At 40.8% G+C, this 26,045-nt stretch overlaps 1 protein-coding gene across 10 annotated transcripts in view; it reads right to left on the bottom strand.

The window, feature by feature from the left end:
- Positions 1-26,045, bottom strand: part of LOC139042831 (sodium/hydrogen exchanger 9B2-like) — a 59,704-nt gene that overhangs the window by 32,573 nt on the left and 1,086 nt on the right. For 7 of the 10 annotated variants that reach the window (XR_011499981.1, XR_011499980.1, XM_070503373.1 and 4 more), the window contains exons 1-3: positions 21,833-21,957; positions 9,264-9,403; positions 8,413-8,592 (exon numbers count right to left, since the gene is read on the bottom strand). The gene's annotated coding sequence lies outside the window, so the exon portion shown is untranslated. Of the gene's footprint in view, positions 1-8,412; positions 8,593-9,263; positions 9,404-21,832; positions 21,969-22,458; positions 22,578-26,045 lie in introns of those variants that run through there. The other 3 variants (XM_070503374.1, XM_070503375.1, XM_070503379.1) reach the window with 3 other exon arrangements.

The following is a 26,045-nucleotide window of genomic DNA, read 5'->3' as shown; positions in this document are numbered from 1 at the left end:
AATATATGTGTATAAGGTTTCTCTAAATCATCTTTAATTTAGTTAATAATTTACTTCTCATTTATGATTTTGGAAAATCATTTTTTCACATGTAAGATTGACTTCTTAAGACAAATACTTATGTATTCTGAATGGGCACAGGAAGGAGTATAGGAGAAAGCCCTCTTGTGAGCCTCAGGAACAGAAGTACAGAAAACAAGAGAAGAGGTGCTCACACACGTGAGTCCACTTCTCAGGCAGCTGATGGACAACGATTACAGAACTCAAAACAGTGAGTCTCCAGACCACATCGTTCATTTACACCTTTCCTATGTCAATCTGTATCAGTTTTCCTGTAAATGTTTTAACTAGAAATGTGCCATAATTTGAAGGGTAAAAGTTTAAAAAAATAATAAAAAGGACAGAAAAGGTATTAAATTATCTGTTGCCTTATGAACTAGTGTACATTTTGGAACCTGGTTTTCTCCATGTGTTTTAAATAAAGTTTGAGATTTTTTTCTCATGCTAGTTTAGAAAATTAACTAATTTCAGTAAAAACATATCCAGAGTCTAAAGTATAACATACCATTGTTCCAGTTGAGAATGGTAAAATGTCTTTCATTTTCATTTCGTGAGCTTCAGAGCGTACATACACACACAGGTACATTCACACACTTCTTTTTTGAACAAAAAACAGCATTACTGAATCTGAACATCCATTTATTAATCAAATTGATATCAGCTTAATGTTTGGCTGCCTCCAAAGACCAAATCCATTCCTAAAAGACAAATATACCCCAACTCTAACAATATCCAAAATTGTGCTGAGATAAATTCTCAAGGAAAAATCTTCCAAATATTTTTTTTTTTAAATTGAGATTCATAATAGTTTGCATCATTGTGAAATTTCAGTTGTACATTATTTCTTGTCTGTCACCACATAAGTGCTTCCCTTCATCTCGTGCCCACCCTCCAGCCCCCTTCCCCTGGTAACCACTGAACTATTTTCTTTGTCCATGTGTTTGTTTATGTTCTGCATATAAGTGAAATCATATGGTGTTTGTCTTTCTTAGTCTGGCTTATTTCGCTTAGCAAATAATACCCTGCAGGTCCATCCATGTTGTTGCAAATGGGAAGATTTTGTCTTTTTATGGCTTAGTAGTATTCCATTGTATATATGTACCACATCTTCTTTATCCAGTCATTGGTCGTTGGGCACTTGGATTGTTTCCATGTTTGGCTATTGTGCATAGCGCTGCAATGAACACAGGGGTGCATATGTTACTTTGGATTGTTGATTTCAAGTTGTTTGGGTAGATACCCAGTAGTGGCATAGCTGGGTCACATGGTAGTTCTATTTTTAGTTTTTTGAGGAATCTCCATACTGTCTTGCATAGTGGCTGCACCAGTTTGCATTCCCGCCAGCAGTGGATGAGGGTTCCCTTTTCTCTACATCCTGTCCAACATTTGTTGTTTTTGGTCTTGGCAATTACAGCCATTCTGACTGGTGTAAGGAGATATCTCATTGTAGTTTTGATTTGTATTTCCCTAACAATTAGTGATGTTGAGCGTCTTTTCACGTGCCTGTTGGCCATCTGTATATCTACCTTTGAAAATGTCTGTTCATATCCTCTGCCCACTTTTTGATCGGGTTGTTTTTTTTTTTTTGTTGAGGTGTGTGAGTTCTTTATGTACTTTGGATATCAACCCCTTGTTTGATAAATGATTTGCAAATATTTTCTCCTAGTTGGTGGGTTGTCTTTTCATTTTGTTGATGGTTTCCTTTGCTTTGTAGAAGCTTTTTAGTCTGATGTAGTCCCATTTGTTACCTTTTTCTTTTGTTCCCCTTACCCGAGTAGACACGGTATTCAAAAAGATGTGGCTAAGACCAAAGTCAAAGAGTGTACTGCCTGTTTTTTCTTGTAGGGGTTTTACGGTTTCAGTTCTTACATTCAAATCTTTAATCCATTTGGAGTTAATTTTTGTGTGTGGTGAAAGATAATGGTCTACTTTCATTCTCTTGCATGTAGCTGTCCAGTTTTCCCAACACCATTTATTGAAGAGACTTTCCTTTCTCCATTCTTTGCTCCTTTGTCAAAGATTAACTGTCCATAGATGTGTGGTTTTATTTCTGGGCTTTCAATTTTGATCCATTGATCTGTTTGTTTTGGTGCCACTACCACGCTGTTTTGATTACTGTAGCTTTGTAGTATGTTTTAAAGTCAGGGTTGTGATACCTCCAGCTTTGTTCTTTTTTCTCAGGATTGCTTTGGCTATTTGGGGTCTTTTGTTGTTTCATATAAATTTTTGAATTCTTTGTTCTATTTTTGTGAAGAATGTCATTGGGATTCTGATTGGGATTGCACTGAATCTGTAGATTGCTTTAGGTAGTATGGACATTTTGACTATGTTTCTTCTTCCAACCCATGTGCATGGAAAATCTTTCCATTTCTTTACATCTTCCTCAATTTCTTTCAGTAATGACTTATAGTTTTCAGTGTACACATCTTTCACCTACTTGGTTAAGTTTATTTCTAGGTATTTTATTCTTTTTCTTGCAGCTGTAAATGGGATTGTATTCTTGATTTCTTTTCCTGCTAGTTCATTGTTAGCGTATAGGAATGCAACTGATTTTTTAAAATTGATTTTGTACCCTGCAACTTTGCTGTAGTTGTTGATTATTTCTAGGAGTTTTCTGGTGGATTCTTTAGGGTTTTCTATATATAGAATCACATCATCTACAAATAGTGAAAGTTTCACTTCTTCCTTTCCAATTTGGATTCCTTTTCTTTTTCTTGCCTAACTGCTCTGGCCAAAACCTCCAGTAATATGTGGAATAAGATTGGTGAGAGTGGGCACCATTGTCTCGTTCCTGTTCTCAGAGGAATGTCTTTCAGTTTTTCCCCATTGAGTATGATGTTGGCTGTGGGTTTGTCATATATGGCCTTTATTATGTTGAGGTACTTTCCTTTAATACCCATTTTATTGAGAGTTTTTATCATAAATGGATGTTGGCTCTTGTGAAATGCTTTCTCTGCATCTATTGAGATGATCATGTGATTTTTATTCCTCATTTTGTTAATGTGGTGTATCACACTGATTGATTCATGGATGTTGAAGCATCCCTGCGTCCCTGGAATGAATCCCACTTGATCATGGTGTATGATTCTTTTAATGTATTGCTGTATTCAGTTTGCCAATATTTTGTTGAGGATTTTTGCATCTAAGTTCATCAGTGATATTGGCATGTAGTTTTCCTTCTTCGTGTTGTCTTTGTCTGGTTTTGGTATCAGGGTAATGTTGGCCTCACAGAATGTGTTAGGAAATGTTCCCTCTTCTTCAATTTTTCAGAATAGTTTGAGGAGAATAGGTACTAAATCTTCTTTGAATGTTTGGTACAATTCTCCAGAGAAGCCATCTGGTCTTGGACTTTTGTTTTTTGGGAAGTTTATGATTACTCTTTCAAGCTCTGTACTTGTGATTGGTCTGTTCAGATTCTGTTCCTTATTGATTCAGTTTTGGGAGGTTATATGAGTATAGGAATCCATCCATTTCTTCTAGGTTATCAAATTTGTGGGCATACAGTTTTTCACAATAGTCTCTTATAATCCTTTGTATTTCTGCCATATCTGTTGTAATTTCTCTTTCATTTCTAATTTTATTTATTTGAGCCTTCTCTCTTTTTTTCTTGTTGAGTCTGGCTAAGGTTCTGTCAATTTTGTTTATCTGCTCAAAGAACCAGCTGTTAGATTCATCAATCCTTTTTACTGCTTTTTTAGTCTATATTTCATTTATTTCTGCTTTGATGTTTATTATTTCCCTCCTTCTGCCGACTTTGGGCTTTATCTGTTCTTCTTTTTCTAGCTCTGTTAGCTGTATGTTAAGATTACTTATTTGAGATTTTTCTTGCTTGTTGAAGTGGGCCTGTGTTGCTATGAATTTCCCTCTCATGACTGCTTTTGCTGCATCCCATAAGAATTGGTATGTTGTATTTTCATTTTCATTTGTCTCCAGTTATTTTTTAATTTCCTCTTTGATTTCTTCAATGATCCAATGGTTGTTCAATAGCATGTCCACATATTTCCGACTTTCCCAGTTTTGTTCTTGTGGTTGATTTCTAGCTTCCTAGCATTGTGGTCAGAAAAGATGGTTGGGATGATTTCAATCTTCTTGAATTTATTGAGGCTGCCTTGCTATCCAACATATGGTCTATCTTTGAGAATGTTCCATGGGCACTTGAGAAGAACGTATATTCCGCTGTTTTTGGATGGAATGCTCTATATATGTCCATTAACTCCATCTGGTCAAGTGTTTCATTTAAATCTGCAATTTCCTTGTTGAATTTCTGTCTGGATGATCTGTCCCTTGAAGTAAGTGTGGTGCTGCGGTCCCCTACTGTGATTGTGTTGCTCTTAATTTCTCCCTGTAGGTCTGTTAATAATCGCTTTATGTACTTTGGTGACCCTGTGCTAGGTGCATATATATTAATAAGTGTTATGTCCTCTCGATGGAATTTCCCTTTTATCGTTAAATACTGCCCCTCCTTGTCTCTCATTGTCTTTTCTAACTTGAAGTCTGCCTTGTCTGATAAAAAGTATGGCAACCCCTGCTTTCTTTTGTTGGCCATTAGCTTGAAGTATTGTCTTCCATCCCTTCACTCTAAGCCTATGTTTGTCTTTGTAGCTGAGGTGCGTTTCCTGGAGGGAGCATATTGTTGGGTCTTGTTTTTTAATCCATCCAGCTGCTCTATGTCTTTTGATTGGAGAGTTCAGTCTATTTACATTTAGAGAGATTATTGTTATATGAGGGCTTAATGCTGCCATTTTATCTCGTTTTCTAGTTGTTCTATGATTCCACTGTTTCTCTTCCTTTGCATTTCTGACTGCCATTTCATTTTGTTGGTTTTCCAAGAGGGATTTCTCAGTTCTCTCTCTTTGTGAATTGTGGTTTTGCTCTGATTTTTTTGTTTAGTGGTTACCGTGAGGATTGTATGAAAGATATTGGAGATGAGACAGTCCATTTTCTCATAGCCTCTTATCGCCATTAACCTAAGCAAGTTCCTTCCATTTCCTCTCCCCTTCTGGGTAATTGCTGTTACACAATGTTCTGTTTTTAATTTCCTGAGTTTGTGGCTAAGTTGAAGTGTTTATCATTGCTTCTGATGCTTTCTTTCCCTTTCTCTTTTAAGTTGTAATTGAGTTTTTACCTTCCTATTCTGGTAGAGAGCTGCAGGTTTCTGATCATGTCTGTCTATTTACCTTCTTGCTCAGAGCTTTGTAGACCTTCGCCTTTTTGTTGCCAGTGTGAGGGCATCTTTAATTATTTCTTGTAGGGGAGGTCTGGTGGCAGTGAACTCCCTCAGCTTTTGTTCATCCGGGAAAGCTTTCACTTCTCTATTGTATCTGAGGAAAAGTTTTGCTGGATAGAGTATTCTTGGCTGAAAGTTTTTGTCTTTCAGTATTTTGAATATATTATTCCATTCTCTCCTAGCCTGTGAGGTTTCTGCTGAGAAATCTGCTGAAAGCCTGACGGGGTTTCCTCTGTAGGTTATCTTCTTGTACCTTGCTGCTCCTAATATTCTTTGTTTATCCCAAACTTTTGCCGTTTTTACTATTATATGCCTTGGAGAGGGTCTTTTCACATTGATAAAGTTGCGCATACGATTAACTTCGTTTATCTGTAAATCTGAAACCATCCCCATGTTTGGGAAGTTCTCAGCAATTATTTCTTTGAATAAGCTCTCTGCTTCTTTCTCCCTCCCTTCTCCCTCTGGGATACCTATAATCCTTATGTTGCTTTTCCTAATTGAGTCAGATATTTCTTGAAGAATTCCTTCATTTTGAAAAAATCTTAGTTCTGTCTCCTCCTCCACCTGTAGAATTTTTACATTTTTATCCTCAAGAAGACTAATTCTTTCCTCCATAAGATCAATTCTATTTCTTAATGATTCTAGATTATTATTTGTGTTTTTCATATCCAGAATTTCTGCTTGATTTTTTTTATAGTTTTAATCTCTTTGGTGAAGAGATCCATTTTGTTGCTGGGCTCCTTGAACTGTCTTTCTGTGTTTTCTTGTAAATCGTTGAGTTTCCTTATGATGGCTATTTTGAATTCTCGGTCATTTAGCTTGTATATTTCTGTATCTTCCATGTTGGTTTCTGGAGAATTGTCATTTTCCTCCTGGTCTGAATTGTTGCTGCAGTTTCTCATGGTGTTTGATGAACTAATCTTTTGTTGTGGCATTTGTGGTATTCTTAGGATGCAGATTCCCCCTGTTACCGCTAGCGGGGAGCAGGAGTAGTGTTTCTGGCCGTACCCCATCTGCTGGAAGCTGTGGGGGTATTATGGGTGCTTGCCCCAGCCTGGGATGCATTCAGGCACTTGTGTGGACTGTCCTTGTCAGGCGGGGCTTCCTCACTAGGCTAGGGCCACTCTTTGGTGCCTCAGGGGCACTCTGAGCTCCCCCTCTCCACCGGAAAGTGATCACCAGTGGGCTCAAAGCTACCTCACCTATTCCCACAGCTGCCTGGGACATGTTCCCTCTTTGGGAGCACTCATGTGTGCCTGGAAGTGTTTGTCCCAGCACAAAAATCTGCTGAGGTCCCTTATGATCCACAGTCCATGGTGCTACTGAGCTTGGTGGGCAGGGCTTCCAGGCAGAGACCTGAGCTATGGCTGCTCCTTGACAGCCCTGGGGCATGGTGGGCTCCCCCTCCCCGCCAGGAAAGTAAGTGCATGTGGGTTCAAAGCTGCCACACCTATTCCCACCGTTGCCTGGACTGGTTACCTCTTTGGGAGCACAGCTGCACTGTGAGCATTCATGCACACCTGCGAAGTATTTGCCCCAGCTTGGAAATCTGCTGAGGTCCCTGTTTACGATCTGCAGTCCGTGGGGCTGCTGAGCTTGGTGGTCAGGGCTTCCCTGCTGGGACCTGGGCTATGGCTGCTCCTTTACCGCACAGGGGTGTGGTGGGCTCCCTCTCTCCGCTGGGAGATCAACCACGAGTGCAGGCTAAGGGTTACCGCCGCCTCCTCTTATGGTTGCCCTGCTGCGTGTTCCCACTTTCCAGGTGCTTGCACCAGGTTGGAGTGTTCGTGTTGCATGCACAGGGTTAGCGGGGAGAACAGGGTGTGCTCACCTGTCTCCATCACTTCCTGGGGGGCCAGTCCACCCACCCTCAGATTTATAGCTGCGTGTGTCTCTCAGGCATCCTGTTGTGCTGTGTGGGTTTCCTCTGTTGGTCAGTAAGTGTCCATTTAGTTATAACTCAAAAGGGAGAGCGAGGAAGGGACTAGCTCACTCAGCCATATTGCTGACGTCACTCCTCCCAAATGTTTTAAGTAATAGCAGCTCTATGGGAATAAATTGAATTGCAAACGAGGATTCTTCCTTATAAAATGATGTGACATTTGGAAGTGTAGCTGTGTTGGCTTAAACCTTAGTTGCATTACTTAACAGTAATAACAACCAACATTTATGTAATGCTTTTCTGTTTACAACTGATTTCTCAATCACTTTTCTCATTGGAGGTCTAACATAATCCTGTGAGATTACTCTGACGCAGAAGAGGAAAAGGTCCTTGATCTCTGCTCTTTTCCTCTTTCTGACAGCTGGAATGGTGGTGACCACAGTGCTCTTGGAAGCCCTCCATGTTGAAGATGGTGGAGCTTTTCAGCCTGGGCCCCTAGTGACTGTGTGGAATAAAGACACATACCATTGTGAATTGTTCACCCAGTAACTTTTTTTTTTCTTTTCAGAAGGGAAGCCCACCCGTTTCTACTCTCCCCTTTTTTTCTTTAAGATTTTATTTTTCCTTTTTCTCCCCAAAGCCTCCTGGTACATAGTTGTGTATTTTTAGTTGTAGGTCCTTCTAATTGTGGCATGTGGGACGCCGCTCAGTGTGGCTTGATGAGTGGTGCCATGTCTGCGCCCAGGATCTGAACTGGTGAAACCCTGGGCCACCAAAGTGGGGCTTGCCAACTTAACCTCTCGGCCATGGGGCCGACCCCTCTTTTTTTTTTAAATATGGTTTTAAGGTATCCTTTTTTTGGTGAGAAAGATTGGCCCTGAGCTACCATCTGTTGCCAATCTTCCTCTTTTTTCTTGTTTTTTTCCTCCTCAAAGCCCCAGTACGTAGTTGTATATCCTAGTTGAAGATCTTTCTAGTTCTGCTGTGTGGGACGCTGCCTCAGCATGGCTGGATGAGGGGTGCTACGTCTGCACCCACGATCCGAATGGTGAAACCCTGGGCTGCTGAAAGGGAGCATGTGAACTTAACCAGTACACCACCTGGCTGACCCCACCTAGTAGTTTTTATGTGTGAGAGAAATAAACTTCTTTTTGTCCTTTAAACCATATTATTTGAAATCTTTCATTATATGACAACTTCATCTTTTACCATCTTTCTGAATTCACCCGTACCATTTACATACCATTTGTTATCACTCTATCCAGTAAACCATGTGGAGGCAAGCAAATGTTTGTCTCAGTCTTTGCAAATGAGTTGATTCAGTTGGTGTTTCCTGCAGCCTTTTTTCACTGCTACTCAATAGGTTACTTCCTTCTGTTGGTTCATTTCCCTCTGTACCTTTGAGGTTCATAACTGTCTCCTCCTGTGTTTAAAGCAATTAAAAAAATACTTAAAACTGTATATTTGCTGTCCATTTTTATACTCACTGAGCCACCACATCACGAATAAAATTTCCATTATTAGAATTAAGGGTAACAGTTCATAGGGGAAATATACAGCTTCATTTCTAGCTAATCAGCTACTGCTTGGAACAAGAACTCTCTTAGGGGTGTTTACCACTGAGCCACTATTGTAGCATTATAAATGCCTGAGTCACATACAATGTCATTACATTTGCAATACTGTTTAAAAATTAGCCTATTTAAGATATGATTCAAAGCAATAGTTGGTAAATATATCAAAGTGGTTCAGAAAAAAAATAACTATCTGTGATGAAAAACAATTCACATTCATTCATCTACTTAAATTTAAGCAATAAAAACAGAGAGGGAAGAAACCAGAAGCATTCTAGGGTTTAGGCTGCGAACACAAAGCATTTCACAGGCTCTCTATTTCTGCAGTTTTATGTAGGGCTAGCTGCTAAAATGACTGGGAAAATTGGTAGTCACACCTACTGTACAAGCTTGGGGATTAAGAATGGGAGAATTGTTAACTGAGTGACAGAGAACAAAGAGGACACGTTGCTATCATAGATTTGGAAGTCCCTTCCTTAAGGAAATGGTTGAGACGGTCTACACTTGATCACAGATTTACCTGGGTTTCTTGATCCGTAGAGGCTATGTTATTCATCTCTGTGGATGGTGCCAAATCTTCATGTTCAATTGTCTTATCTTCATTCTCCATGATTGATAATTAAGAGTAAGATGATAGAGGGAAAAGGAACAAGATCTGTTCTGAAGGAGAAACAGTATAGATATAGAATAGCAATTTGGGATTTAAATAAATGAATCAGACAGCAATTTGAGCCATTTAAAGGAATGAATTGTACTTATTTTTCCCCTTAGAACTCTGAATGGCTAAGATATTTTAGATTATTCTTAACTTTCAATTGCTAATCTTTTCTTTGATTACAATATATTATCCTATTGCTTATCTACCTTTTTATCTCTCTTAAAAAAGCCCTTGTTGACCATCATATGTTCATGATTTCTCTCCCATCCTGTTTTTTGAGTTATACTTTACACATTCCAGGCAATATTACTGTTAAATTGTCCTCTGTAATGGGCCAACTTGATGAAGCAGGAAAGCTCCAGGTAATTTTCCAATGTTGATAGAGGAAATGAGTCACCAAAGAGAAATCTATGGACTCCATCATTTTCAGAGAAACCAGAGTCACTAATTCCTGCCCGGCTCTTATTTCTGAATTAAAGTAAAAAAATACAACATTGATTGAGTAGCCACAATGTCTTAGACACTATAAGTGCTATGGTAGTCTCCTGCTGGTTATTATGGGTAACTCAAAGATTGCCAAAACACATTCTTTGTTTTCCATAGGCTTATGGTATGCCAGGAAACATAAACTTATACCAAGTAACTAAAAACTTGTAGGGCAGACCTACAAGGTTGGCTTCGTAAACACCCACTTCAACCTTTTCTCCCCTGGCTGCCCAGGCTATAGAGGCTGAAAAGCCACATAATCCAATTCTTAGCCATGTTTGCAGCTAGAGGTAGCCATGTGTCCCAGCTCTATGTAATGAGACATAAGTGGGAGTCCCTGGGAAGGGCTTTCATTCCCAAATAATAAGGGAAGGACTTTTGAGAATCATACTGTTTACTTTTCACCTCTAACATTTCCCTTTCTCCTTCCTTGGATGTAGATACACTACCTGGGGGACAGCAGCCCTCTTTCCACCAAGAGAATAAAAAGCCTTATACCAAAGAGAGTACAGAAGTGGAGTGGGTTCCCTGATGACATCCTTGAGTTGCTGCATCAGTCTTGGGCTGCCAAGCTTTGAGGTAATGGTTTAAACCACTATTAGTCAAGTTTTCTTTTTACTAGTAACCAAAGTTATTCCTAATGCAACATGTATGATGAATATTATAGTAGAGGTACAAACTACAAACCTAGGTAGGACCAAAGGAAAAATTATGTAAGATAAGGGAAAATCTAATTCAACACATATTTAAGTGCCTAATATGTGCCAGGCACTATGCTAGGCCATAAAGACAAAGATTAATTAGACAGGACTCCTGCCTCAAGGAATCATTTTCTGTTTAACAAAGTGCCAAGATGTTTGAATTTAAAATTTCAAAGAAAATTATATCCTTTCCACCACGACCACCATCACCACCACCATTTTTCTTCCTTACAAAACACAGTGTTAGCCAGAAAGGCATCTCAAAGAACCTTCAGCTTGATTTTTATTATGTATAATAAACATATGCATATATGATGACATATTATATATATGTATATATAATTTTTTGAATTAAAAAACTTACTCCAAAATTTAGACTCATAATGAGAAAGAACAGCATTTTGACAGGAAAATGTTGGGCTCAGAAAACCCTTGTCTTAAGGGCATAGAAGCATGAAAGCCAGTGGGGTGTGAGGGAAACTTTGCTGCTCCCACTTTGCATGTAGGAAGAGGCTGAGAGTAACGGGGGAGGAGGGTAGAGATTTGGAATATCACGTCCAAAACCATGGGGCTTGGCCTTTACCCTCTGTAGAGAATGACCCTTCATCTCAGAGTAAGTGACCAGGTCTGCTGGCTCTGGAGTTGGACAAACCTGGGTCTGAAGTTCAGCTCCATCATATACCAAATCGCTTAGCCTCTTTCTAACTAATTCCTTATCTACAAAATGGAGACGAGTAGTTCCAACCATGCACACGATAAGCATCCAACAGTGTTGGTTATAAGCCACTCATATTCCTTCTCTCTAATTATCATAAATCTCTAAGAATCCTTCTGCTTTTCCTATTAACCTTGAAGAATTTATTACTTAAGCCCATTGATTTTCTTTGACCATATTTTTTACTTCTTTCTGTCAAGGCCAGCTTCTTGATTAGGTGGATGTAACACTCACCACTGTCATTTCTTCACCTTTTTCTTTAGTAGAATTACATAGAAACTCTTGGGCAGCGCCACTAGAACTACCTCCACCAAATTCTCAAAATCAGCCAATTATGCTACTTACGAAGAGTATTTTTAAACAGCCAACAAGTACAACTGATTATTTCTAGTAGAGATAAACTATTGACTAAAATGAAGCCTTTGAGAATTTATTTTATTAATGTTATTCTGGTCCTTTTTAACATAAATGATCAAAACTTGGTGTGTTGCACAGTATATGATATTTGTGGAAATACATAGTTTTGTGTTTCAAAAAAATTTCCCTATTCTCCCCTAAACTCCACCATGAATGCTAAACTACTTATCTGCAATCAGAGCAGTATTACAAAGAGGAAAGGTAAAATAAAATGCCAGTCTTTTAGTAAGTCCAGTAAAGCAACTTACAGCTGCTCAGCTTTGTTTATTCTCTGCTGTTTTCATTTCCAAAAGAACACGTAAGCTATCGTCAGAAACCCACTTAAATTTAGAAAAATCACAAAAATGTAACTTTTACTTAAAGCAACCGTGTTCATGGCATTTACTGTTCATAGTCATTGGATCTTAAAATTACAATAGTATATCACCTATTAAGAAAGCAGTTTTGGCAAAGAAATCAGAAAATATGCAGAAATGACTTTTTTTTAAAGACTGGCACCTGAGCTACCAACTGTTGCCAATCTTTTTTTTTTTTTCTGCTTTTTAACTCCCCAGATTCCCCCCAGTATACAGTTGTATATTTTAGTTGTGGGTCCTTCTAGTTGCAGCATGTGGGACGCTGCCTCAGCGTGGCCTGATGAGCGGTGCCATGTCTGCACCCAGGATCTGAACCAGCGAAACCCTGGGCCGCCGAAGCAGAGCGTGTGAACTTAACCACTCGGCCACAGGGCTGGCCCCCAGAAATGACTTTTGAAGGGCCAAAAGAAATGTGATGAAATCCATTAAAAAGTAGAAAGTTTATACCCCTTACTCAGAGAGAGGCTCTCCAGTCCTCATTCAGAGCCCATTAACTCTTATTTTGAAAACAACTCTAATGACTCTGCTCATCTGGTTTCCAAACCCTCAGAAGATAAGACGTTATAAATTAAAACAAACGAATGAAGAGATTGTAAAGAAGCAAACTGACAACAGCACGAGTGACAGCTGACAGTGAAAGAGATGGAAAAGAGCAATCTAGGTGTACAAAACGTGGGGATAAATGTCTTTTCCACAGGAGTATTTACAGTTTTGTCCTGCCAAGTGTCTCTTCCCCTCCTTTTTTGGCAACAGCACACTAATTTTCTCTTGTGGAATCCACAGCTCCCCTAGTCTCCATCCATGGTTCATGTGAGGCTCACGTCATCCTCACCTCCCCAACCCCCTACTGCACCAATGTTCCAGAGAGGGGGACAGGCCTAGACAATGAGGAGCTCCTTCCCTGGTCACACTGACTGTTCTAGGCATGAGCAAGTGACTCATACCTGGCTAATGAGAGTCAGCTTTATGGTGTTTCCTGGAATCACTGGGAAAGAGCTTGCTTTCTTTTAGAGTTGCTAAGCCCAGACTTGCTGTTGACAATCTTTGTGACATATAAGAAAAGCCTTCCAAAGAATGATCATAGAGCAAAGCAGATTCTGAATATGCAAAGAGAGAGAGAGAGAGAGAGCTCCAGATTAATACTCATATTGTTGGTACACCTAGAAGCAGCTCCTTTCAGTTAGGTGAGCCAATTAATTCCTCACCAGTTCGAGCTGGGTTCCTGTCACTTGCCACCAAATGCATCCTTCATAAGAACCTTCATACCTGAACTGCCCTGAAAGATCCCCAGTATTATAAGAGATGTTTAGAAAGGTGATTCTACATCTCCAAGAAAAAGAAAAGAAAAGAAAAGAAAATGATGTGGAGATATTTTCTGTTATTAAAGGCATTAAAATATATAATACAATTTAGAGATTTTCTTTAAAGAGAATGTTAAAATAAGCAAAAATCTGGTATTCAATAAAATAGGTGTCAGTTATCCAAAAAATAAATTTAAGTGAAATGCTCTTTCTTTAAACAATGTTGGTTAAATAAAATACTCTAGTTAATGGACCTTAATTATTTTTTCATTGTGTTCACGGAAGACTTTTGAAGTCCTCAGTCCCAGGGAAGTTTTAAGAGCTGTTAAGCATCTGAGATGCTGAGTATCTGGGATGGAAAAATGAAAAAGTGGGGAAATTCAGAGAAACTAGGTGGTTTCCAAGAAATTAAGAATCACAGGGTAATGGTATAAAAAAAGTTGGAAAGGTCTTTAGAAATATCCTAGTCTAATCTCTTTAACATTCAAATGAGAAAACTACTGCCTAGAGAAGCTAAGTAACTTTTTCAACTAATAGCCAATGTCAGCCAAGCCTCACAGTAAAACCGTGTAAAAACTTGTGAAATGAGTTGGTTCTTTAATCTGTATCATTGACTTCATGCATCTCTACCAAATCACTATATTATATTTTTACATTTTTGCTATAATATTTTATTTAAAATCCCACTCATATATACTCATAGTTAATTCTAAGTTTGAAAACACATTCCACAAGAAGTTTGAAAACATCTTCTACAAGCAAATACAAATATTTTTATTTTCTACCTTGTATTATGTTCAGCTTTACTCTTTCCCATTGTTAGAAATGTTAATAGAGTTTATTATGAATAAAAAATTGTACTAACCTAAATGGTTGTACAACATTGGTGACAAAATGAATGGAACAAGAACTTTTGTCCTATTCTCATGACAAATATTATTTACATATTCTCAATTAATAGTTAACTGGCTGACACCTTGCCACTTAACCATGTCTTAAGATTCTAAGAATTAAGGAGGTTTTCTTTTAAAAAAATCCAGTTAAGCTGAGAGGCTTTGAGAGATTTTTATCAGAAAATTACACTGAGAACTCGGAAGATATTTTAGATAAAAGCGCCTATACACAGAAACAAGTTTTTTTCTGCTTCTCCATCAAGGTAGTGCCTTATTCAGACTGATATCACAACCTGTACACTATATTAGGAAAAAAAACCTATCCTGCGTCAAATGGTGAAATTTTATAGATTTCATAAATTCAGTAAATAACATGAATTTAATCAAATTCTGTGACTCAAATACAGATTTCAATAGAAGAAGGAGGTTTGACCTGAGCCCAGGGACGTGGCTGCTAAGACCATCTGCCTGTCCACTTGCATGTAGGTCAGTAGGTCAGGTGTCACCTGCATACACACGCCAACGGCTGCTGACTCTCTAGCATTCTTAATATACAGAATTTCCTACAGGACTGACCCAAACACTTAGAAACAATCTTGGCTCAATTTGAGCTTTGCTTTCCAGTATTATGGATATATGCCACCAAAATCATAGAGCTGTGGACCTGAACAGTTTCCTTAGTCTTTCCTCAAAACCTGAGAGAAAACTGCACATCAAGAAGATGAGCAGTTCTGTATATGAGTATGGATGTAAATAGAGAAAAAAGGTCTGTTAATAGTAGTTGCCTTTGGGGTGGAAAATGGAATTGAAGAGGTTGAAATTTCATTTTCATTCTCTATATTTCTGTACTGTTAGGATTTTTACAAGAAGACTTTCTTACGCAATTTAAAATACATTGAAAAAATTTATGCAATTCTTAAAGCTTTAGAGAAAAGGAATACAGCTTTCCTTGGTAACACTATTTTTCAGAGATAGAATCTCGTCATTTGACTTTAGGTAACTTAATCCCACCCGCTACAATTTAAGGTCATTTTTGTTTTTGTGGTTAAGAAAATGGAGAACTGCCTAGAATCTTCTACAGCCGTTTTCAAATATTTCTTAAGCCAAAAATCTTTCACCAAATGAAACCTTTTCCTGAAACCCAACAAATGGGACAGAGAAAAGGTGGAGCTGAAGGAGCCTATCACTTGCCCTGCTCCTTCTGCCAAGTGAAGCACAATTAAAACCCTTTTGTAAACACGCTTTCACATAGAGGAGATGTTTGTTAAATCAGCCTTCTCTTTTTCAGGTTATCTTATTAATCTAAATGTTTAAAGGTGCTTTCTGCGGGCTGGCCTGGTGGCACAGTGGTTAAGTTCACACGTTCCACTTCGGTGGCCTAAAGTTCCCCAGTTCGGATCCCAGGTGCGGACCGACATGCCACTTGTCAAGCCATGCTGTGGCAGGCGTCCCACATATAAAGTAGAGGAAGATGGGCATGGATGTTAGCTCAGGGCCAGCCTTCCTCAGCAAAAAGAGGAGGACTGGAGGCAGATGTTAGCTCAGGGCTGATCTTCCTTAAAAAAAAAAAAAGTGCTTTCAGTAATATTTCAGAGGAAATAAAAGAACTATGATTTGCAAATGTCCAAAGGCTTACTGCTATCGACTGAATTACTGCTAAAAGATCATTACATGGATAAAGGCTGATTATTCCTGTTGTTTGTTGTCTGTGATATGGACTGTCCAACATTTACTGGGATGTTCTTATTGAGAATTTACATATATTGCTGGAGTACAATATGTGCTGTATTCGTACATTTGAAGGAGCATCTCCAGGACTGTTCATGAAGCCTTCTATAATGATTACAATGATAAACATCACCTACCTTCGGGGTTTATCCATTCACGTGTTGAAAGGGGGGGTTCTCAGTCTCACGCAGTACTTCTATATAGAACATACAGAAACCTTCCAGTTCCTGGGTCCTGCTAACCAACTCTGATCTAAGGCTCATTTTCCAAAAGGAGCACTGCCCAGCCGTGACGAATTCAGATCAAGTGAAGAGTAGGGCTTAAAATGTCCTTGATAAATAAGTACTGAAACGACTGAGAATGTTTCCCTGAACAAGAACGACCTCATCTGAAAGTGTTAGCGTGCCAACCACATGGGACCAAGTTATCAGAGAAAAACAACTGCTCTGCTGTTTGGTTAACTGATACAGACACGTAAAGTAAAACACTGTATAATGAGATATGAATGAAAGGAAATTATCCCTAGGTAAGAAAGGACCCAGTACTTGCTTTTCTCCTTTGTAATCTCTCTCCTCACCTAGGAAAAAAGCATTTAATTGAAAGTTTAAAATATTATTTCTAGGCCTACTACAATCAGAATCTCCAGAGACTGAACCCCCCAAGTGTGGCAGACAGGACTTACTAACTACCTAAAACCACTGCTCAGGCATGCCGGTGGGGCCCTCCTCCACCCCAAGGGGTAAATCACGACTGGGCTAAATCAATCTCTCTAACACCATTCCTCTCTGCCGGCTGGTGGTTCAGAGCTGAGTGTAATTCACTCTGTCCAATGAAGTTTGTGAGCAAGGCTATTGGAGGCCACTGGGTAAGACTCCTAATAAAAAGACAGGGAAGCAAGAGAACCCTCTCCTCTTTGTGCCTTTAAATTGTGTGTGTGTGTGTGTGTGTGTGTGTGTGTGTGTGGAAATGGAGCTGTGGAGGGGCACTATGTTTCTTGGAACTCTAGCAGCCATCATTCACCCATGAAGAAAAAGGCAAGATTGGCTCATAGAAAGTGACCTAGAGCCTGATATCACTGGGGACCGAACAAACCCTGGACGCGCTTACCTTCAGACATCTTGTTGTGTGGGAAAAATTAAACCTGTATTTTTGAAAGTAATTTTGGCCAAATATCCTGTTACTTGCAGCCAAAAGCACCCTAACCAATCCAACAGGTGATTCTGACGCAGAGCCAGCTCTGAGAAGTTCTGATGAGGAGCAGTGATGAGGGACCTTTGGCTCACACATATCTATCTCCCTAGCTTCTTGACATGGTGCAAAATCTTCAGAGGACACACAAACAGAACACTGCCTTTGTATTGATATATCTCAACAAATAAACCAAAAATAACAATTTTAGTAGCTAAAGACCAATACCAAGGTTTTTAGGACCACCCTTTTAGTCAATAGAGATCATATACATTGTAAAGTTGTATATTTTCCCTCCCCATCCCTGAAGTTCATTTGTAATATTTGAATATCGAATTAAAAAAAATTGGGCTTATAAACATGTGATTGTTTTCTAAATTTCTACCCATGAAACAAACAAAACAGTAACACAACACCACTACCATCCCTGCCTGCACTTCCTTTTTGCTCTCTCTACTTGGTAAAATTCTATCAGTCATTCAACATTTAACTTACAAGTCACCTTCTCAATTAGTATTTCCTAACTCCACATAGACTAGCTCTGTCCCTCTTTCTTCTCTCTGAGGACTCACTCACTTATTTGACAAACATCTATTAAGCTCTTGCTATGTTCTAGTCCTTGTGCTGGGGATTCAAAAGTAAACAGTCTGACATAGTTCCTCTACTCAGAGGTTAAAACCTAATCAGAGAATGACAGATCATTCCTTAAGCAACCATAATAGAATGTAGTAAGTTTCAATTTGGGGCACATAAGACAGCAACCCCATCACTTCAAAATCAGTGACGTTCATCAGACTTTCACTGGATAAGATACCAAGATGACAGAGATGCAGTCTCTATTCTTTAAGGGAGGCACAGAGACTGATATGTGTTCATCAAACCAGTTTCCCCTGCTGCCTGCGCACACAGGTATTTGACATTTCCTAGCCTCTCTTGCAAGTCAGTGTGGCATGTTACTGAGCTCTGGCCACAGGACGTGGGCATGAACAATGTCTGCTACTTCTACTCTTCACTTGTAAGAAACCTCTCATGCAGTCTTCCACATACCCTCTCTTTTCCTGTCCATTGCCTGGAAACTAAGGACTCGACGGTCTTAGGGGATGGCACAGCCATAATATAAAAAGAGTGTGGGTTCCTGAATCACTGAGTAGAAGGCCACTAGCTGAACACCTGATTGAACTTTCCATGAGGGAGAAATAAGCTGCCTCTGTGTTGTTACTGAGATTTTGAGTTTATCTGTTATAGCAGCTAGTGTTACCTCAAGGTAATTTAATTGTGATGTGAGAAGTACAGTCACATAGTTAAACGGAGAAAGGAGGTATTGCCTACTTGGCTGGGGTCAAGCCTTGAAAGAGGACCCACTCTTGTGAAGAAAATAAAGACCAGTACAGGCAGAGAAACCACAGGATTAAAGGATGAGAGGTGAAAGAGAATGTGTCTGTAGGGAACTCTGTGTATATCTGCATCAACTACACCATAAACGGCAAGATGCGGAGTGGTTAGAGGACAATGGGATTAATCCTTACTGTAAATCCTGTGTCACTGCCTCCTAGTTGGGCCATTTGGGGCAAGTTACTTAACCAGTACAGATAAGTTTCTTCATCAGTAAAATGGTGAAAATGCCTATGTCACAGAAAATCTTAAAAAAGTACTAAGTACATCATGCAGTCCCAAAATAGTCCCCTCAATGCTTTCTCCTCCTTTTATAGGATTTTCCCTGAGAAGAAAGCATACATGTGCTGAAGGGACACTGGTAAATTCAAACCTTTCAGTCCTTCATGTAAACCACAGAAAAATAAAGGAATGGATTTCGAAAAAGGCAAAGAGCTTTTATGATATCAACAAGATATCTTTAATAACTTTATAAAGCTGTTAAAAACTCTTTAGAACTTATCATAATTGTGCTTTCTTTAACATGCAGGATACATGACTCTAAAAACACTGAGAACACCACCGCCTCACACAAGTGCATATACAGGCAGCTCCATTCCCCACATACTGTGTTCCTAGGCTTTGTGTGCAAAAGATGTAAACCCTTTCCCCTAGAGGAAACATCTGTTCTATCATTGGGGTCTGTGAGCAGCCTATCAATTATCAATAGGACTAGGAAACAGTTGGGCATGAACCAGATACTCAACAATTTCTTGTTACAGAATACATTCTGTAAATGTTTTAAATGAAGAAGGCATTTACATTATATTTGTACAGCAAGAGATGTCAGAGATAATCTAGTCTATGCGTAACAAACTCAAATACCTTCAGGGATAAACTCAATGTGGGGTCTGCAGCACCCGGTGAGGGCACAGCCCAGCTGAAGGCATCAGATCACTGCAGGCCCCTGGGCCTCATCTCATGTCTTCACTTCCCATCAAAAGAAACTGAAGAGATTAGGTTTAGATGACTCTTGGAGGCTACAGAGCAAACATATTAATGAGTCAGCGCAGAAAATAGAAACCACTCCAGGTATTTTAAGCAGAAAGAGATTCTACAGGGAATTGAGTGAACTGTTCAAAGGGCTAGAGAGCAGGGTCTACGCTGGGCCTCCAGGAAGGACTTCTAGAACACTAGTAACTGAACCACTGGGGAATGTACTATTTTTGCCTCAATCAGGAGACCCCACAGGGACTACAGCGTTCAAGAACAACACTGTAGCTGAGACCCAGAGAGGCTGGGATCTGGAAGCTGCCTGGACAGAGAACACAGAAGATGTTTCCCACCTCCCTCAACCACCTCCGGACAGCCAGAGAGCTGGTGCTTCAACACGACAACGCTGACCTGGCTGTCCCTGCTGCTGTAAGGCCCTCCCAACACCCACAGTTCTGGAGACTGGACACTCGCATCTCCTGCACCGTCCTTGTCAACAGAAATTCGCCAAAAATAGCAGGGAGATGCCTCTGCCTCATCCCTGCCTTCGAAATCTCAGGCAAGTCATCTACTTGCCAGATGCTAATTTTACATCCAGAACTCTACCTGCGAGGGAGTCTAGGAAATACTTTAGCTTTCCAGTTTCGCCTGTACAAAGAGGCATACAAGAAGCAAGCAGGAATGGATGTGAGGGCCAAACTTCCACATCCAGGATAGCAACTTTTGGTGTAGGCCCCAGGGCTCAGACCTACATCATCGACCTTTTCCCACTTATTCTACAATGCCTTCTAGGGAAATCCTAAAAAAAGGAAAAAATTAAAAAATAAAAATACAGGCAAAATATGCTGGAAAATATATTATGCGATTCAGTCACTTTGCTCACATCATTAGCATACCATGAATCCACTACCTAATTTTTTGTTAGGTATATTCTGATCCATTGGATTTTGAGTTACTGAATGGCAGAAACTTTATTTAATTCATATTTGTATCTCCTGTCCCCATGCCTGCGTGGCCCAGAGAAGACACACGGGTACTTGCTGAATTGAAACGTTACATTCTTGACTTGGAGAGAAACAGTAAACTAGAATTTCACGAGAGCACTTTGTAGCAGCAATAACTTCAGGCGGAGGCCCCATTAGAGAGATGGAGTGGGGTTGAAAAGGGCTTTTAGTCTTTCAGTGGAAACAGAGGTTGACTTGTCTCAGTAGGGTATCTGCCTCTCTCTATCCACTCATGTTATCCATTTCTTGACCGGAGGCTAAAGGAAATGCGGCTTCCTGCTGTTAATCTTCTAGGGCAACAAGTACACCAGCTTCTAGGGTGAGATAACAGGCTGCTGCCTGGGAAGTACAGTCACTTGACATGTTGATAGTTCTGAGAAATGCGTTCTCGGGCAATTTTGTTGTGCAAGCATCAGAGTGTACTGAAGCGGAACAAAATGTGTGACCCCAAAATGTGTTCTTTCAACATGAACATTATTTTAGGATTATTTGTAAGAAAAAAAAGACTCAGAGGTTTTTCTTGTTACCTTCACTTTAAGCGCCTAAAAGTGATACAAAAACCTGTCTCAGGAAGCGAGCTATGTCACCTTGGTGTGACAAGAACGAGGCAGTAGAGCGGGAGGAGCCTAGAAAAGCCTGTTTGCTGGGCTCCCCTCTGTCTTCTGTTTCTGCGTGGCCAAACACTTGTTTTCCAAATGTTTGCTCCTTTTCTCCTACCTGTGAACTGCCTTCCTACCCTCTGAAGCCCCTGGCTCTCCCCACCCCCAACATCTTTTGTCTTCAGCTGAGGATGGCATTTAAGGCGAGGGCCTCGGCCATTTTGGCAAGTTACTTGTTTTCCTGGGTTTCTCTCGTGTACACACGCTATTAGGCTTTCCTTCTCCCGTTAGAGTCTCTCGTGGCGATCTGATCATAGAGCGGCCAGAAGAGCCGGAAGGCAGAGGAGCATCTCTCCGCGCCCCGCAGCGCGCACGCAGCCCCGGCGGCAGAGCCCGCACCGCCACCTGCAGGGCCGCTGACGCCCCCGCGGGAGGCCCGGGCAGCACGGCCGCCCCCAACTCGACAGTGGTGCCGGCTCCAGCGGCGGCGTCTGGGCGCAGCGGCACCTCGGCCCACAGGAGCCACACCCTCCGGTTGTTTTAAGAACTAAAATAAACGAGAGAAACCCACGGCAGCAACAACTAACAAGTGAGCGCGCACACAGCCACGCACCCCAGGGCCGCGCCCGCCTCCGCGCCCCCGGCCCGCAAGCCCTGAGGCCCCGCCGGTTCCGCTTACCCTGGTGTCTCGGGGGCCCAGCTCGCGGCCCGCGGGGGGCCCGGCTGCGCCGCGGCTCAGGGACGGGCGGGCCCGCGGGGGACCCGGCTGCGCCGCGGCCCAGGGACGGCCGGGCGGGCGCCCGCACGCATCGCCCCAGGCGGCGCCCCGCCCTCTCGGCGCGGGAGACCCGGGCGGGCCCGCGGCCTCCACGGGTCCGGGGCTCGGCGGCGCGGCGCTGGCGGCCTTAGGCGCTGTGCGGGCGGGGAGCCGGCGGGAAGGGTCGGGCGAGGCCGCGCGGGGAGGGCGGGCCGGCAGCCCGCGGCGGGGAGCCCGGTTCCCGGGCCGTGCCGTCGCGCGCTCCGGGCGCACCGCGGCGCGTCTTCTCCGAGGCGCCGCGAGAACAGGACCCTTGCAGCGAGCGGCGTGGCGGGCGGCTCGTCCCCTCGGCCGCGTGTTGGCTCGAGCCTCCCGCTGGCCCGCGTGGATGCTGCGGTGCCGGCGGCAGCCCGCGTCCCTCCCCTCCCCTCCCCTCCCTTCCGCTTCGGGTCTGCCTTCCCTGATTGACCCCGCCACCCGAGTGTGAGCCTGGGCGCGCGCCCCTTCCGGGGCATTTCCATGTCCTTCAGAAATAAAGAATTTCTTACCTGTTTTTTACTCCTTTAAGCAACTGCCAGTTTTAATCACCGCTGTTCAGGCGAGACAGACAGTGTCCAGGACCATCCCCAGCAGACAGGAGCCGCTCCTCCTCGTCTCTCAGGTGCTCCTTTGTGGACAGGATGGAGGAACCCAAGTCCCGTCCCATGACCTGGCTCAGGCCGTCTACAATGGTTATTTTCCTACACTGACTCTTCCTCCCTAAAGCTTGAAAGGCTTCTGGTGACATCCAGCTTCCTCTTACCACAGGAGTGAAATGTATTTTTCCTTTTCTTTCAGTCATATGCTCCTCATTGATCCATCAACCTGATTAATTAACCTTACTTTAGAGAACATGAACTTTTGGGCTCCAGTTTACTTTTATTGTTGACACTGTTTTATAGTTCACAGTTAGCTCTGAGAGAACTGACCCTGAGGGTCATGAGTTAATGTTAGAATCCACTGCAATTATTATAACAAAATGTTATCCTTTCATTGTCCATTAAAAATTTCCTTGTTAATATTAATTAACATTCTAAGAGAAAAGACTGCTCATTTATTATCTATATGTGCATCATACCATTTGGTCTTTTGAGGTAGCTACAAATAAAAAACAAACACAAAACGCTAAAACTAAAAGAACAAGAAAAAACTTCCTAGTACTCTCTCATACATGAATTTACTTGAACTTTTTCTTGGAACTTTTATTTTCTTTAGTTTTGTTTCCTGTTATATGATTCATTTATATTTATTTATCCAGAGACTATTTCTAAGTTTTATATCCTCCTGTCTGTTATCCTGGAATTTGGTGAAGAAATCTATACTTAATCTAAAAAATATCCCTCAAACTGATGATACTGCTGATGCAGATCAAGGCTGCCCGCTGGAGAGAAGCCCAAGGCGTCCTGGCCTACATACCGATCTACATCATCCTCCGGGAAGCACAGGACATCCTGACCTCATTGATCTGATTCTTACCCAAAGTTCTAGGACCACCCAATAACCAGACGCCACCTGCAAAGACACCATTTTAACATTTTTTTCATGATCTTTCCTTTGTCTTGTAAAGAAATAACTCACATACCTATGCCTTATAAATTTAGCCCTACCCTCAACCCATTGCAGCCCTTCACCGCCCCTGGGTCCTGTCCCCATGCTGCAGCTCTTCACCGCCCCTGGGTCCTGTCCCCATGCCTGCAGCTCTTCACTGTCCATGGGTCCTGTCCCCATGCTACTCCATGCTATTCTCTTAATAAAAGAGCACTTCTGCCAGACCTCGAGAGTCCAAGAAATCTTTCTTTTGACTCCTCGGCTCGCCAAGCCTGCATCACTGCGTTAGTTAACTATTATGTTTCTTAGGCTCATGTCAAATGTCATTGTTTATTTTAATAAAGATCTTTTAGTTAGACTAAGAAAATAGTACTTAATTACAAGTGATAACATCCATTAAGTATAAACACCTGATGATTATTTTTATTTTATATAACAGACCAACATATAGTTCTGAATAGTCTATAGTTCTTTTAACATAAGTTAGTGAAGCCAAACTCCTTCCTACCTTTGCTGTTCATTTATAACGGTGTAAAAATTTTAAATTAGTATCCACATACAGACCAATGCAGACCTGAACAAAAACATCTGAATATTGGGAAATAGAAATGAATACACTTTTCTTTTAAAAAACTTACTTTTTTCCTTCATATTTTAATTTTATATGCTTACAAATTGAGGCTTATTTTAAAAACTATTCTTTTGCAGTGATGTTATTAAGCTACAATGATTTCAAAAGAGATTAATATATTTAAAGAATCAAATTCTTGTGAACAATGACATCCTTAAAAAGGGCTTGTTTTCATTAATATTCCATTAATAGGAAAGAGATGATGAGTGAGTTTTCTTCATAGCCGGGTTTACAGTGTATAGGAAGGGCCTGCCTTCCCAGCAAGGAGATCCTGAATCACAAGCTCCAGCCTCCATCAATGATGACAGGATTACCTGTGATGTAGGCAGACTGTAGTGATAAACACAAGGAGACCCAACAATTAGCCAGGTTTAACACAGGTTGTGTTTCTTCAATTTTTGTATGACTGAGATAACTAAACAATTTACTCTCCTGGTAACAGGAAACTTCACTTAACAAACAGAATTTAGGAAAATTAGAATTAAGTTTCGGGTGATTTAAAACTTCTGAGTGTTCTTGTGATCCAGAGCTAAGTGGCCTCTAGCTGGTGTTTGAGCATGTATCACATTCTACGCAGGGGCTATTAGGTATTTGGTCTCAGAATCAGAAAATTAAGCAGTTTGGTGATATATACCCATTCTCCAAATTAGGATAAAGTCGAGGCTAAAATAGTACACTTTAATTTTGAGACTCAGAACTATTCTAAACTAGCTGAGTTTTATGCCACTAATAAACTTTTGAACATAATCAAGTGTGTCAGTCATAAAGTGGTGGTGTCAATTTACAAATAGAATTGTTTTAAAAGATGGTGTATATTTAGTTGGTCAACATACACAGGTAATTCCACGAACTGGAGCATGCTAAATGTGTTTTTAAAATTTATGTGAATACTAATAATTATCTATTGAACTACAAAAAAATATTCTATACTAACTTCAGACATCTAAATCTGTGTAAAACTAAAGGAGTTAAAAATATTACTGTTTTTTCCCCACAGAATTTTTCATTTTCTAAAGAATTCAAGGTGAAGTGATCCTTGTGGTAGAGGTTTAACAGTCTTTTAACTTAAACATGGATAATAAAGACTCAAATTTGTGTTCTTAGTTTTAAACTCATCTAAAGCCTGAGACAATGGAAGAGGCAAGAAGGAAAGACATCATAATAGAAGAACAGAAATTTTTTTTTTTTAGGAAGAGTAGCCCTATGCTAAGATCTACTGCCAATCGTCCTCTTTTTTTTTTTTTTTTTTTGCTGAGGAAGACTGGCCCTGAGCTAACATCCATGCCCATCTTCTTCTACTTTATATGTGGGATGCCTGCCATAGCATGGCTTGACAAGCGGTGCATAGGTCCACACCTGGGATCCAAACCAGTGAACCCCTAGCCACCAAAGTGCAGACTGCAAACTTAACTGCTGCGCCACCAGGCTGGCCCCAAGTTCAATATATGAAAACGGATCATATAAAGCAGATAAATCAGTTTATCAAGAAACAACCCCAATTCCCTCAAGTTTTTTTAAAAAGGCAAGTTCTCTGTTTTATATATGGACTCCTCTGGTCTCCTCTAAAAGGCCAATGGTCCTTTTGTTGCACATTTCAAGCCAGAACATTTCTAAATATTTGGTAACTTAAGTTCTGGCTAAACAAGGACAATTTAGCTTATCAGCAGTACCTCAAAATCAAGTGAGCTCTTCTGAAGATATAGATTCAGAGAAATCACAAAAGCCAATGTATGCTCCATTAATCAAATGCCTAGCAATTTCCCCAGCTATTAATTAACAGCTGTTGTAATAGTTCTGACAAGTAGTAACTGCTCTGTCACTAAAACATTTCAACCCTTCTATCTGCCACATTCATCAACCACCTCATGTGCACCAAATCACTGTAAAGAGGAGCTAAGTGGCCAGTGACACACCTCT

The sequence above is a fragment of the Equus asinus genome, unplaced genomic scaffold (assembly GCF_041296235.1).
Source record: "Equus asinus isolate D_3611 breed Donkey unplaced genomic scaffold, EquAss-T2T_v2 contig_1, whole genome shotgun sequence".
Classification (NCBI taxonomy): domain Eukaryota; kingdom Metazoa; phylum Chordata; class Mammalia; order Perissodactyla; family Equidae; genus Equus; species Equus asinus.
The sequence above is the reverse complement of the archived record's forward strand: the minus strand, read 5'-3'. Positions and strand labels throughout refer to the sequence as shown.